We start from the raw sequence: 14,747 nt of genomic DNA, 5'->3' as shown, positions 1-14,747 counted from the left end.
ATATATGACCTATTTATCCACTTACATACAGACCCACACTGACCTTTCTATCCACCCACATACAGACCCACACTGACCTATCTATATACTCACATACAGACCCATACTGACCTATCTATCCACTCACATACAGACCCATACTGACCTATCTCTCCACTCACATACAGACCCATACTGACCTATCTATCCACTCACATACAGACCCATACTGACCTATCTATCCACTCACATACAGACCCATACTGACCTATCTATCCACTCACATACAGACCCATACTGACCCATCTATCCACTCACATACAGACCCATACTGACCTATCTATCCACTCACATACAGACCCATACTGACCTATCTATCCACTCACATACAGACCCATACTGACCCATCTATCCACTCACATACAGACCCATACTGACCTATCTATCCACTCACATACAGACCCATACTGACCTATCTATCCACTCACATACAGACCCATACTGACCTATCTATCCACTCACATACAGACCCACACTGACCTATCTATCCACTCACATACAGACCCACACTGACCCATCTATCCACTCACATACAGACCCACACTGACCTACAGATGAAGCGCTGGGTATCCCAACATCGCAGAAGTTGCCTTGAGAGGAAGGCACCACCTGCTGCCTGAAAACAGAATAACAGCCTAAGGGATCTGGCACACAAGGAGATTAGTTGCCCACAACAAATCTCCCTTGTGCCAGAGCCCTTAGGCTGTTATTCTGTTTTCAGACAGCAGGTGGTGCCTGGAAAGTAACATGAACGTGCACAGTAGGGGGTCCACTTTGACACCAGGCTTCTCCTGCCTTAGGGCTCTGGCACACGGGGAGATTAGTCGCCCGCGACAAATCTCCCGTGTCTCGGGTGACTAATCTCCCCAGATTGCCATCCCACCGGCGAAAATGTAAATCCTCTCGAGGCAACTTGCGCGATTTCACTGAAATCGTGCCACCGCGTATGCCAACAAATCCAGTTGGTACAACGTATATCAAAATATCATATTTTTAATACCGTAGTTTGGCATTTTTCCCTCCTCTCTTCACACATGATGCAATTTTGTTTTCCTCAATAGTTTAACTATTAGAGCTCCCAAATCCCTGCAAAGAATGGGCCCAGACAATAAGTAAGTTCAAGCAAATACAGTCAGCAATTATATAAATAATAGGAACAAGACTTAACAGTGGATGACAGTTTCCTAACATCCCAGGCCTTAATAATTAATCTGTTAGTAATGTCACTCTCAGCACTCTATAGCAGCTGTACATGTTCCCTGCTTACCCCTATGCATACCTATTGGCCTGTCTGTGTGTATTGAAAATTGGTCAGATATCAGTGCTGAACATGGCAACAAAAGGCCCTCTCCCAAAACCAGCCACACAAAGAAAAACAGTATAATGTACAGGTACTGTTTTATTATTACAGAGAAAAGGGAATCATTTAACCATTAAATAAACCCAATAGGGCTGTTCTGCCCCCAATAAGGGGTAATTATATCTTAGTTGGGATCAAGTACAGGTACTGTTTTATTATTACAGAGAAAAGGGAATCATTTAACCATTAAATAAACCCAATAGGGCTGTTCTGCCCCAATAAGGGGTAATTATATCTTAGTTGGGATCAAGTACAGGTACTGTTTTATTATTACAGAGAAAAGGGAATCATTTAACCATGAAATAAACCCAATAGAGCTGTTCTGCCCCCAATAAGGGGTAATTATATCTTAGTTGGGATCAAGTACAGGTACTGTTTTATTATTACAGAGAAAAGGGAATCATTTAACCATTAAATAAAACCCAATAGGATTGTTCTGCCCCCAATAAGGATTAATTATATGATAGTTGGGATCAAGTACAGGTACTGTTTTATTATTACAGAGAAAAGGGAATCATTTAACCATTAAATAAACCCAATAGGGCTGTTCTGCCCCAATAAGGGGTAATTATATCTTAGTTGGGATCAAGTACAGGTACTGTTTTATTATTACAGAGAACAAGGTAATCATTTAATGAAATCAACCCAATAGGGCTGTTCACCAACCAAAATAATCACCAACCATGTATATCCCATAATAATCTCAAACCAATATATCCCATAATAATCACCAACCATATATATCCCATAATAATCACCAACCATATCTATGCCATAAAATCTGTTATGATATATGTGTCCATATTATAGAAAATATTTTCTTTTTTCATTCTTCTGGTGTTTTAGAAACAAATATCTTGTTATGGAATTGCTAAAAATCCATCATGTTTTGAAAACTTAGGTTGCCCTGAAAACAAATGATAAATAGTTTTCTTTGGTAAACTAATATTGCCCCCATAAAATGTCTCTAAATTAAAAGATCAAAAATGGTCTGGCAGTGGTTAAAGCTAATTCTATACTAGGAAACATATTTGTTTGTGGTTTAGCTACTATTGTGTGATCACCATAGCAACCGCATTGTGACATCACTGCAAAGTAAACAAAAGCTAATTAGTATGCGGTCACCATGGCAACACTGATAAGATTCGTTTATCTTGTGTGATCACCATAGCAACCGCATTGTGACATCACTGATAAGTAAACCCAAGCTCATTAGTATGCGGTTACCATGGCAACAACAGGCTATAAAAGCCCAACACTGAGCACAGAGCTCAGTTCGAAGTGGTGACTTGCTTCGAACAACATCTGCTGAGTAGAGCTCAGCAACCTTTCCCTAACAATGAATTTCACACCTTTCATTGCTTTTATAATCCTATTGGAACAATGTTTTCATTCCTCTGATCGCTCATCACTAACCCAGAAAGTCATCCTGACACCAGAAGAATTTGAATTATTTAGAAATGTTAAAGATACAGATATTGAAGAGATCTACCCATTGGGTTCAGTTATACTAATGGTATTTACCTTGGCAGTTGCCATTAACTGGACTGTTGGCCGTTATTGGAGACATCCCTATAGAAGGGGCATGGGTTGGGCCCATCTAATATCAGTAATGCTATTCACAGCGCTTCTTTATACGCGTCACACATCACTGGAGTTCCACAAAGGAAACCCAGAATATGAAGAAATAGAGAATGACGAAGATGAGGAGAATGAAGAGAACTTGCTAGTTTATCTCTTTGCTCTCCTGGTATTAATCTTCATATTAGCCATTGACTGGTATTTCAGTAACACCACTAAAAAGCGCATTAGCGTTTCTCCCAGCCAGACCAGCCATAAGAGGCATCTAGGAGAGAGGCTCTTGGTTGGTCAAGGCTTACTTGGAGAAGATGAACTGGAACGACTTCTTCCACAAAAAAATCTAAGAATCTTTATTGCCACCTGGAATATGAATGGAAAAAGGGATCTTCCGGAGAGACTGGATGATTTCTTGTTTCCATTGGGTGCCGAGTCTGCACAAGACTTGTATGTTATCGGAGTGCAAGAAGGCTGCCCCTACAGGCAAGAATGGGACTCCCGTCTGAAGCTGACACTGGGGCATCGTTATGTCTTGCTCCACTCAGCAGCTCACGGTGTCCTGTACCTGTCTCTGTTTATCAGGCGAGATCTCGCGTGGTTCTGCTCTGAGGTTGAATGTTCAAATGTCACTACGAGATTCTTCCCAATGATTAAGACAAAAGGGGCTGTGGCTGCTTCTTTTACATTCTTTGGAACCTCATTACTTTTTATCAATGCCCACTTTGCGGCAGGAGATTCCAAAGTAAAGCAAAGAATACAGAATTATGAGAAAATAATCAAAAACCTGAAGCTCCCAAAAAATGTTCCTGACACAAACCCCATTTACTCTGATCCCGACGATGCAACAAGCCGGTTTGACAACGTCTTCTGGTTTGGGGACTTCAATTTCCGCTTGAGCAAGAGTCGGAGTGAAGTTGATTCCATCCTAGAGAACCTTCCAGAAAATGACATGAGATCCCTCCTGCAGTATGATCAGCTGTCAGAGGAGGTGACTAAAGGTTCTATATTCAAAGGATTTAAGGAAGGCAAAATACATTTCCGTCCCACATATAGATTTAATATCGGATCCGATGACTATGACACCAGTAAGAAACAGAGGACGCCTTCCTACACTGATCGAGTGATGTACAAGAGCCGGCATCAGGATGATATCCATGCTCTCAAATATGGCTCTTGCTCACTTATGAGACAATCGGACCACAAGCCTGTTTTTGGGCTATTCAAAGTATGGATAAAAACAGGGTCCAATAACATTCCTTTGACTGTTTGAAAGAGAACTTTATATAACGGGACTAAAAAAAGAACATTAAAGACAAGAAATGAGAAAACTAACAGTCTATTGGCATGGGGAGGGTGGGAGGGCCAATGACTTAGTTTTCTTTGCCTTTGAATAAAAGCAAAATGAAGCACTTGCACATTTAGTGAGGTACACAATATGATATAACACTGCGCTATATGAATAAAAGACCAAGAAAGTAAATTAAACTAAGCAGCACCACAAAACCATGGATCCAAAAGTCTGAATAAACTAAAAGTCCTCCAAAGGTGCCCTATGTACAGTAACTCACTCCACGTTCCAATGATACTCTGCAATTATGATAAAAAAACGCACAATGGTGTATTACGATTTAACCAGCGTATGACCGCACGTAGAATTCTACTTACAGGATAGATTTTTCATATATGCGTCTCATTGCAAGTAAAGCCGCAGCGCTCCTCTTCCCTCTCTCCACTCCAATACCTAGGCAGATAGCCGTGGATCGTGAAGAATGTAAGAGAGGTTGTGCGCAATACCCCTGCTATTAGAGCTATTCACCGTGTGTCCAGATCCATCTCTCACTGTTCGCCACTCCGCGGCGAGAACAAGCAGAAGCCTTAAAGATAGCAGGTCCCATCACTATGCGCTCCTTGTTGAAAAGGCTGATTCCAAAGGAAGCCAGAAAACCGTAAAAGGCAGAGGATACTGAAGATCAGAAAACCTGCACTACACTGATGAGCCTCAAGAAAGGCAAAACCGGTCTGTAGTTGGGAATCTGATCAGCTATTATAATTATCATTATATAACAAATTATTAATGATTTGTTTGTGAAGTCACACGGTGACTCTACTTAAGCTGATCAGAAAACCCTGCACTACACTGATGAGCCTCAAGAAAGGCGAAACCGGTCTGTAGAGCTTTGCGCAGTGGCAGTATCATAGCCAATAAGGTCCAACTGAGGCGTGATTGAGCTTTGCGTTGAAGCTTGATGAAAGCGGAGGAGCTGTGATCTCATTAGGGAGGGTAGCTGGCTTATTTTTTAGTCAGGGGCTTTGCACACGACTCCTCCTGCCTTATCATGCTTCACTTCCTTTGCCCCAGCCATTAGGCAGGCGGGAGGTTTTTTTTTTCTTTTTTTCTTTCCAGCCACAAGCTGGAGCCTTACCAAGGCAATTAATGGCATTGCACCCGTACACTTCTGCACCTTTTTTGTGTTTGATTTGTGCACCCTGGATAGGTGTAATAGTCCTTTGGGCTTGACCCTAGGCCAAGACTTGGTGTTTCCCACCCTAGCTTTGGCAAAGGTGGATCTGCCCGCACATGCTGTGCATTGGAGAAAGCCTTGGACACATGAGCATCGGAGCCCATGCCTTCGGGTAGGACTCACAGGCGATGATTCAAACATCGAAACCGGTTTGTAGTTGGGAATCTGATCAGCTATTATCCTGGTTTCTGCTTTAAACCCAGTGGGTGAGCTTTTAGCCTATAGGATAAACCTATGTAAATGGGATTTTTTTTTGGAGTTTAGAATTCATTCCCAGAATTCCTTTTGTTTGCTTTTATCTGTATGAGGCAGTCTCCTCAACCTTAATGATTAGTTTGCTATTCAAATATAATTTTCTGTTCCAACCTAAGCAATAAATTATTAAAATCTCCTCCTTTTTTCATGTCATTATTAGAAATTTCCTTCATCACAGTAATTTTTGTACCCTCAAATATCCCCCCATGTACCTCTGCATAATGTTTATATAAAACAGGAATTGGTTTATTGTTTTGAAGCATGATTTTCGATCTTTATGGCCCCTCTATGTTCCCCCACTTTCAGTTTTAGCAATATAATAAAGAACACACAGATTTACATCTGACACATTTGTTGCACTTAAACATCCCTACTAAAGGAGACACTATACATATATTTCTCTCTCTGTTATCTTTCATTTATTCTCTCTTAGGGGCACATTTACTTACTCACGAACGGGCCAAATGCATCCGATTGCGTTTTTTTCGTAATGATCGGTATTTGGCGATTTTTCGGAAAATTGTTGCGACTTTTTCGTAGCCATTCCGAATGTTGCGCAAAATTTGCGATTTTTTCGTAGCGTTACTACTTGCGCGAAAAGTCGCAACTTTTTCGTAGCTTTCGTGCCGAGTAAGAAAGATTCGGATTCATTCAAGCTTCAGTATGGTGACTTTTCTTGGGCCAGGTTGGAGCTGCAGAGTGCCATTGAGCCCTATGGGAGACTTTCCTTGGGCCAGGTTGGAGCTGCAGAGTGCCATTGAGCCCTATGGGAGACTTTCCTTGGGCCAGGTTGGAGCTGCAGAGTGCTATTGAGCCCTATAGGAAACTTTCCTTGGGCCAGGTTGGAGCTGCAGAGTGCCATTGAGCCCTATGGGAGACTTTCCTTGGGCCAGGTTGGAGCTGCAGAGTGCCATTGAGCCCTATGGGAGACTTTCCTTGGGCTGGGTTGGAGCTGCAGAGTGCCATTGAGCCCTATGGGAGACTTTCCTTGGGCCGGGTTGGAGCTGCAGAGTGCCATTGAGCCCTATGGGAGACTTTCCTTGGGCCAGGTTGGAGCTGCAGAGTGCCATTGAGCCCTATAGGAGACTTTCCTTGGGCCAGGTTGGAGCTGCAGAGTGCCATTGAGTCCTATGGGAGGCTTCCAAAATCATGCTAAGTCTGAAAGTTTCGCCCGCCGCTTACGAGCGCTCAATACGAAAAAGTCGCGACAAGATACGAGCGAATCGTAATGGCTACGAAAAACTCGCGTTTTTTAGCGCAAATCGTATTGGTAACGAAAAAGTCGCAACAATTTCCGAAAAGTCGTAAAGGCGACGAAAAAATCGCAAAATGTTCGTTTTCCAATCGGAATTTTTCCAATTCGGATTCGGATTCGTGGGTTAGTAAATGTGCCCCTTAATCTTGATGGAGCTAACATCTCTTTAAAGTTACCAGCACATCTAAATACTATTCTAGGTTTATCTCCTATAAAGGGCTCTAGATCTTTATTTTGCTTTAATATCTCCCAATTTTTTTGGAATTGTGTACGTGAGTCTAATCCTATTGCCCATGATTATCCAAGGCCGGGGCCACAACATTACCATTTAAACCATGGCATGAAAAGATTACTGTAAAAATCCATAGCATCTACTGCTTCACTCTAATGACCTTCAACTCATAATGTCTTTGCTGGATGAACTAGAAAACGTAGCCTTTAGTCTGCCTTGTGCACAAATGATCGACTTTATGAAATATGTCACTCACAATGTTCAACGTTAAAGACAAAATTCGTAACCTAATAAATTCCTCAAAACCATTTAACACACAGGGATTCTTCTTGCTCGGTCAAAGCCATAACAAAGCAATGTGGAACATGCAGTGCTCTAGCTGACAGTGAACTCATGCCTCGGCTCATTCATTTTACAAGACAAGGACACATCAGATAGGATTCTACTGCATGTTACACTTTTCCGATAATATTTCTGCTTCTGTTCTGCTGTCCACAATCTGATCCCCCAGGCCATTTCCTCCAACCCTTTGCTATGTTCTTTATACATTCTTTGAAGTCTGGCTAAATATATCACTGACCCTTAGAGGGTTACGTCAGAAAAGGCTTTATGCCATATTCATATGGAACTTGACCTATTTGTTTTGCAGCTACTACCAATGCTTATAATTCTTATAATAATTTCCACTGTTTTATACGGGAAATAGGTCCCCTTGTTCAACATGAGTTCAGTTAATGGGACTTGTGCTATAGCTACATTTAAGGTATTTATAATAAGAAATAACTGCATTTTTTCCCTTATTTCATGCACTATACTTACTACTCTTTATTTATATAAGGATGACATGTTCTGCAGGGCTTTATGGAGATTATACATCTTTCATGTCAGTCCCTGCCTCAGCACTAAACCCTAAAACTAAAAGTACACTCATTTTATAGCTCTTGGTCTTTAGAGCAATTTTAGGAAGAGGAATAGGCAGTTTATTTATCTTTCCCAAATAAACCTCCTTATCTGTTAAGCTGGAACACAGGCATCAGCCAGTGCATTCTGCCATATTATTTTTGCTTCCCCATTATGATTACATGAGTTTTTATTTACATTTGTGCATAGTAGACTGCAAACTAACAACCAATTTCAGTTCATCTCTGTAAAACAGATACTATACCCCAGGGTAAACATTTCTCATATGGCCTGGTAATAGGTAAAGATCAAGGAAAGATAGAATCACAGGGGGGTCCGGCCAGCACTTCTCTTGTTCTTGAAATGCCCCCTTGGTTTGATTCAGCCCCAACACCAAAAGATTATAGCAAACTGCTGGCTTCCTAAGCCAAAACATATCTGCTGTCTCCTATGACTAAGACATGGCACTATAACACTACATAGCTTAAATATAATATTGCTGACCCGGTATGTATTTGGTGTGGCAAAAAACATGATCAAAAGATATGAGAGAACTCTAGTCAAGACAGTGGGGTTAGAGGGAGGAATATCATTGCATACACACAGGTTAATGTTCTAGCGCTTTCTAAGTTTTGTGCTGGAGTAGAAAGTTTATTTGCTTGGGGCAAGCTCATGTTTCATCCCACTCCCCCCCTTAATTGATAGGAAGTAAAGCAATTGATTCCATGATCCCATTTAAAAGTGAAATGAGTTGCCACCCTCTACACTTGGGGGCCCATTCATTAAACCACAATTAAGTTTTTTTGAGAAAAAAATGTATTTTTTCTAACTTACAGAACTTTTCATAACGTCCATGATAATTTTGTTAAAATTCCACAACTTTTTCGTGATTTTCGTTAACAACCGCAAAAAAGTAGTAATTTTTGCAAAGACTACGGCCATTTCAGAATTCATTCAAGCTTTGGTATCGTGACTATCTTTTCACCAGGTTGGATCTGTAGAGTGCCATTGAGTCCTATGGAAGGCTTCCAAAATCATACATTGAAGTTTTCAAAGCCAGAAAGGTTTTTGTGCCGTTTACGAACATTCGGATCCGAAAATATAGTGACTTTCGGAACGCAACCACAATATGTTTGTATGACCAATAAAAGAATTTTCGTGACATTTTTGAACATGAGAAATTATCGTGGTTACTCTGAACTTTTTGAATAATTCTTTGTAAATATCTAAACATAACACATTTCTTCTTTTATTCTATCTTTATTCGCGTTAAAAAGAGTTAAAAAAAATACCATTGTCCTTCTCACCTGCCAAAATATAGCAACCACAAAAAGGCAACCATTTCATCACATTTCCATCACAAAATTTTACTGCTCTATACTGCAACTTTGTATTTTTATTGACTGTTTGTAGAGTAGCCATGTCCATGTCAGCACCTGGCATTGGGGGTCTCCTAAGATATTTATGATAAAATGAGAGGTTCCAAATCAGTTCAGCTTTGCCTAGGACTTGTTAAAGGGTAGTAGGAATTTTGGATCTTCACTGCCTTTTCAGGAACCTGAAGGTCATGCACCTTACTGGGCTCCCTGTTTGTATTGTATGAACTGGGTATCTTTGTAATCACCACCATACAAAGCTAAGTAATAATCCTACTACAGGTATGGGATCCCTTATCCAGAAACCCATTATCCAGAAAGCTCTGAATTATGGAAAGCCTGTCTCCCATAGATTCCATTCTAATCAAATAATTCAGAATTTTAAAACTGATTTCCTTTTTCTCTGTATTAATAAAACAGTACCTTGTAATTGATCCCAACTAAGATATAATTAATCCTTATTGGATGCAAAACAATCCTATTGGGTTTAATTAATGTTTTATTGATTTTTTAGCAGACTTAAGGTATGGAGATCCAAATTACAGAAAGACCCTTTATCCGGAATACCCTTGATCCCGAGCATTCTGGATAACAGGTCCTATACCTGTATTACATTTTTTTATTTCTCACTAGCAGTATAGCATAAGGTTTAGTTACTGCTTCTGCATATATTCTAATATATAAAGGGTTACACCACCTCTTTAATATGCTGTGGCTTATTAACTTTGATAAACTTATGTAACCAAAACCTGCCTCCAAGCCAGGAATTAAAAAATAAGCCCCTGCTTTGAGGCCACTAGGAGCAACATCCAAGGGGTTAGTGAGGAACATGTTGCCCCTGAGCCACTGGTTGGGGATCACTGATGTACAGTCACATGTCATATATACCAAATATGTGTTTTATGGAATATGGAAAAAAAGGCTCCTTTCCAGAATCTTCCAGATTATCTTCCCCACTGTACCCACAGCGCTTCAGGGCATAGATTGGGGCATTATGTTTTCTGATAAAAATACAGAGCAGAAATGGTTGTCATTTAAAATGATATTAAATCATTACTGTTCTCAATTCATTCCATTAATAAGAAAAAGTAGAAGTGTTAAGAATCACCCTATGTGGCTTAACTCTGAGGTAAAGAAGTTAATAGGGAAAAAAAGGAAAGCTTTTAAGAAATATAAGTCAGAGGGGACAGTAGCTGCGTTTAATGAATATAAACACTATAACAAGTGTTGTAAAACAGCAATCCGGAAGGCAAAGATAGAAAATGAGGAGCGCATCGCGGCCGAGGCCAAGACTAACCCCAAAAAGTTTTTTAAGTATATTAATAGTAAAAAGATGCAGGTTGAGGGTGTGGCCCCATTGAGTTATAATAACAATATGGTTACAGCGGATACAGAAAAGGCAGATGTGCTTAACCAGTTCTTTTCTTCTGTGTATACAGTAGAGGAGCCAGTGGGCCAAGTCTCACCCAATAGCTTCACTGTTGCCTCAGCTCCAACTACACAGTGGTTGGCACAGGATATGGTGCTTAAAGGGTTACACACGATAAATGTAAACAAGGCACCTGGGCCAGATGGAATACACCCTCGGGTACTGAGAGAGCTAGGGGCAGAATTGCAGTGGCCCTTGTTTCTGATATTCTCAGACTCTCTTTCATCAGGTATGGTACCTAGTGATTGGAAGAAGGCGAATGTCACTCCCATATTTAAAAAGGGAATAAGATCTCAGCCTGGCAATTATAGGCCTGTAAGTTTGACATCCGTGGTGGGCAAGTTATTTGAAGGCTTGTTAAGGGATCACATTCAAAATTATGTAGTGGAGAATGGCATTATGAGCAGTAATCAGCATGGCTTTATGAAGGACAGGTCATGTCAGACCAATTTAATTGCTTTTTATGATGAGGTAAGTAAGAAGCTGGACAGTGGGGATGCAGTAGATATAATCTATTTGGATTTTGCCAAAGCATTTGATACCGTTCCCCACAAACGACTGCTTTCTAAGCTAAGGTCTATTGGTCTTAGTGAAGTCGTTTGCACATGGATAGAAAACTGGCTACAGGATCGGGTACAGAGGGTGGTTGTTAATGGCACATTCTCTACTTGGAGTAAGGTTCTCAGTGGGGTCCCTCAGGGTTCTGTACTGGGTCCACTTTTGTTTAATTTGTTCATAAATGACTTAGGGGAGGGTATTATGAGTAATGTATCAGTGTTTGCAGATGACACAAAACTCTGCAGACCAGTCAATTCTATCCAGGATGTGACATCCCTGCAGCAGGATCTTGACCAACTGGCAATCTGGGCAGCTAAGTGGCAGATGAGATTTAATGTGGATAAATGTAAGGTCATGCACCTGGGATGTAAAAATATGCAAGCCCCGTATAACCTTAATGGGACTGCACTAGGCAAATCCATAATGGAGAAGGATCTTGGAGTCCTTGTAGATAATAAACTTGGCTGTAGCAAGCAATGCCAGGCAGCAGCTGCAAGGGCAAACAAGGTTCTGAGCTGTATTAAAAGGGGTATAGATTCACGGGAGGAGGGGGTTATTCTTCCCCTTTACAGAGCACTGGTAAGGCCCCATCTAGAATATGCTGTTCAGTTTTGGTCTCCAGTGCTCAAACGGGACATTATTGAGCTAGAGAGGGTCCAGAGAAGGGCAACTAAGCTGGTAAAGGGTATGGAAAGTCTCGGTTATGAAGAAAGACTGGCCAAGTTGGGTCTGTTTACACTGGAGAAGAGGCGCTTAAGAGGTGACATGATAACTATGTATAAATATATAAGGGGATCATATAATAACCTCTCTAATGTTTTATTTACCAGTAGGTCCTTCCAATGGACACGAGGGCACCCACTCCGTTTAGAAGAAGGGAGGTTCCATTTAAATATTCGGAAAGGATTTTTTACAGTGAGAGCTGTGAAGTTGTGGAATTCCCTCCCCGAATCAGTCGTACTGGCTGATACATTATATAGCTTTAAGAAGGGGCTGGATGGATTCTTAGCAAGTGAGGGAATACACGGTTATGGGAGATAGCTCTTAGTACAAGTTGATACAGGGACTGGTCCGATTGCCATCTTGGAGTCAGGAAGGAATTTTTTCCCCTCTGAGGCAAATTAGAGAGGCTTCAGATGGGGTTTTTTGCCTTCCTCTGGATCAACTTGTAGTTAGGCAGGTTAGGTATAGGCATTATGGTTGAACTTGATGGACGTATGTCTTTTTTCAACCCAACTTACTATGTTACTATGTTACTATGTTACCCATTTTCAACCAGGAATATTCAGATCCATAGTGTCTATTGCATTGTGATTTTTGGTTTGCCCATTAAATGCCATTATGTGTAGCTAGGATACTAGTGAAAGTGTAATGAGCAGGCACTTCCTTCATATCTTCCCTACACTTGCTAGCTATCAGGGTGTGTTATGTTAAATGTTTTAGAAGACACTAGTAGAAAATATATAAAAAAATAAAATTCCCTAAGTCAAGGTAGATTCTTTGTTTACATGGAAATAAAATGTGCTCAGTATATTACAAAACAATGGGGACACTGCCCTGCAAACATCTGTAGCTTTTCCACATCTTTAGTTTCTGGCTACTTACTGCTGTACTGGCAGGATGATGGGGCATGTATATGCCAATATGCTGGCATGAAAATAAACATTTAACCAGGCGACCAGTAAATAGCCAAGGATAGCAGGCACTGTGTTAGTATCAGGACACTAATGGGCACAAAAACAGAACAATAAATAAATCAGAGCTGGCAAAAGCTAAATGTGCCATGGCAGGAGACCTACAATACGGTGAAGGAAGGTTATTCTAGCACTTAGGCTCTTAGGTTGCATCTACTTTTGTGCATTTCTAATTAGAATTTATTCACAGTTTGATGTTCATATCATGTCAAACTGGAGGCCTACGGGCCGGATGAGGCCCTCCAAATGTTTTTGTATGGCCCCTAAAGAGCTCTACCATCTCTTTAGCTGACATAGTATTTTTCTTTTTATTTGGCCCCCCAGATTTGTAGTGTAGTGCATAACTGGCCCACTATATGGACAAAATGTATCTGTATCTGATCTAGGAATCATTTGTATAACAAAAATAAAGTATAGTATTTCAATGTGGCTTGCCGCACAGAACTGTAAATACCAGGTGTTATTTGTAAGCCTAGCCTTTCCCCACCATGTTGCCATTTTTTTTTTAATGTTCAGTGATTCTTCCCATGTTAGTGAGGCTTTCCGTTGGTGCATTATGTAGTTTGGCACCTATTTCAAAATAAAAACATGCCAGGGATGCCCAAATATTGGACTTTGCTTGCAACTTCCTGGGTGACCCTCTTGCATGATCCTGACATTGACTTGTTTACCCTTCTGACATTGCGTTTTGGACTATTTGCTTGCCAGAACCCTGACTACAAACCTGGCAGGAGTCGAGCAGGCCCTGACACCGATAGTGTTATATAAATTATAATAATAAAAAGTTATAGTGGCAGAAAGATTATATATAAATATTATCTTTCTGCTACTATAATGTATTATTTATATGTATTCTGGTTTTGGTTTAAAGATTTGTTTAAGCCAAAGGAAGTTTGACATCTAGCCAAAAATGGCTGACTGTGGATGGATGTGGTATGTCAAATACAGCGAGTGTTATATTTCCCAGTTAGGCCCAGTTGTGTGCCCTATTCAGAATGTTTTGCTCCACTTTAGCAAACCAACTTCAAAATCCCTGAAATACAGAAATTCTGCGGATTTCAGACCTTATAGAATTATTTCGCTAACGTCTTCTAAAATCACATAAACATAAACCAAGGACGTCTCAAGGATTCTTTAAAGAAAACCAAACAAGCAAAATCCCATTTCCTTTTTGTCAGCGTTCCAAGCTGTAAGAACATTGCACACACAGTCCAAGGATTCATTTAGAGCTTTAGCAGTTTTATGGAAGGTCACAGTTCCCTGGCCGGCTGGAAAAGGCACTTTGAGGGCAATTGTGTGCTGGAATCGTAAGTCACCAGCGGAGGAAATAATTGTTTAAAGAATCATTTGTTTCTCATGAATACATTGAGTATTAGGTCGCTAAACCTGCAGGATTAACTATACCTATGGGAGGATACTGTAATGAATACCTGATCAATAACAGCTAGCTGTTCATTGATTGGCATTGATCGTTACTGGTGTCATAATCCTAACTCTGAAAGTGCTGGGAGAGCAAAGGCCACCAACCGCCACTATGAGCAGTCATGCA

General features: G+C 40.6%; 1 pseudogene; it reads left to right on the top strand.

Annotated features, from left to right (window-relative positions):
* Nucleotides 1-2,738: 2,738 nt before the first annotated feature.
* On the top strand, nucleotides 2,739-4,287 carry LOC101732570 (annotated as a pseudogene).
* Nucleotides 4,288-14,747: the final 10,460 nt, after the last annotated feature.

This window comes from Xenopus tropicalis, chromosome 3 (genome assembly GCF_000004195.4).
Source record: "Xenopus tropicalis strain Nigerian chromosome 3, UCB_Xtro_10.0, whole genome shotgun sequence".
NCBI classification, from domain to species: Eukaryota; Metazoa; Chordata; class Amphibia; order Anura; family Pipidae; genus Xenopus; species Xenopus tropicalis.
Note: the sequence above shows the minus strand (reverse complement) of the source record. Positions and strands in the feature narration are given on the sequence as shown.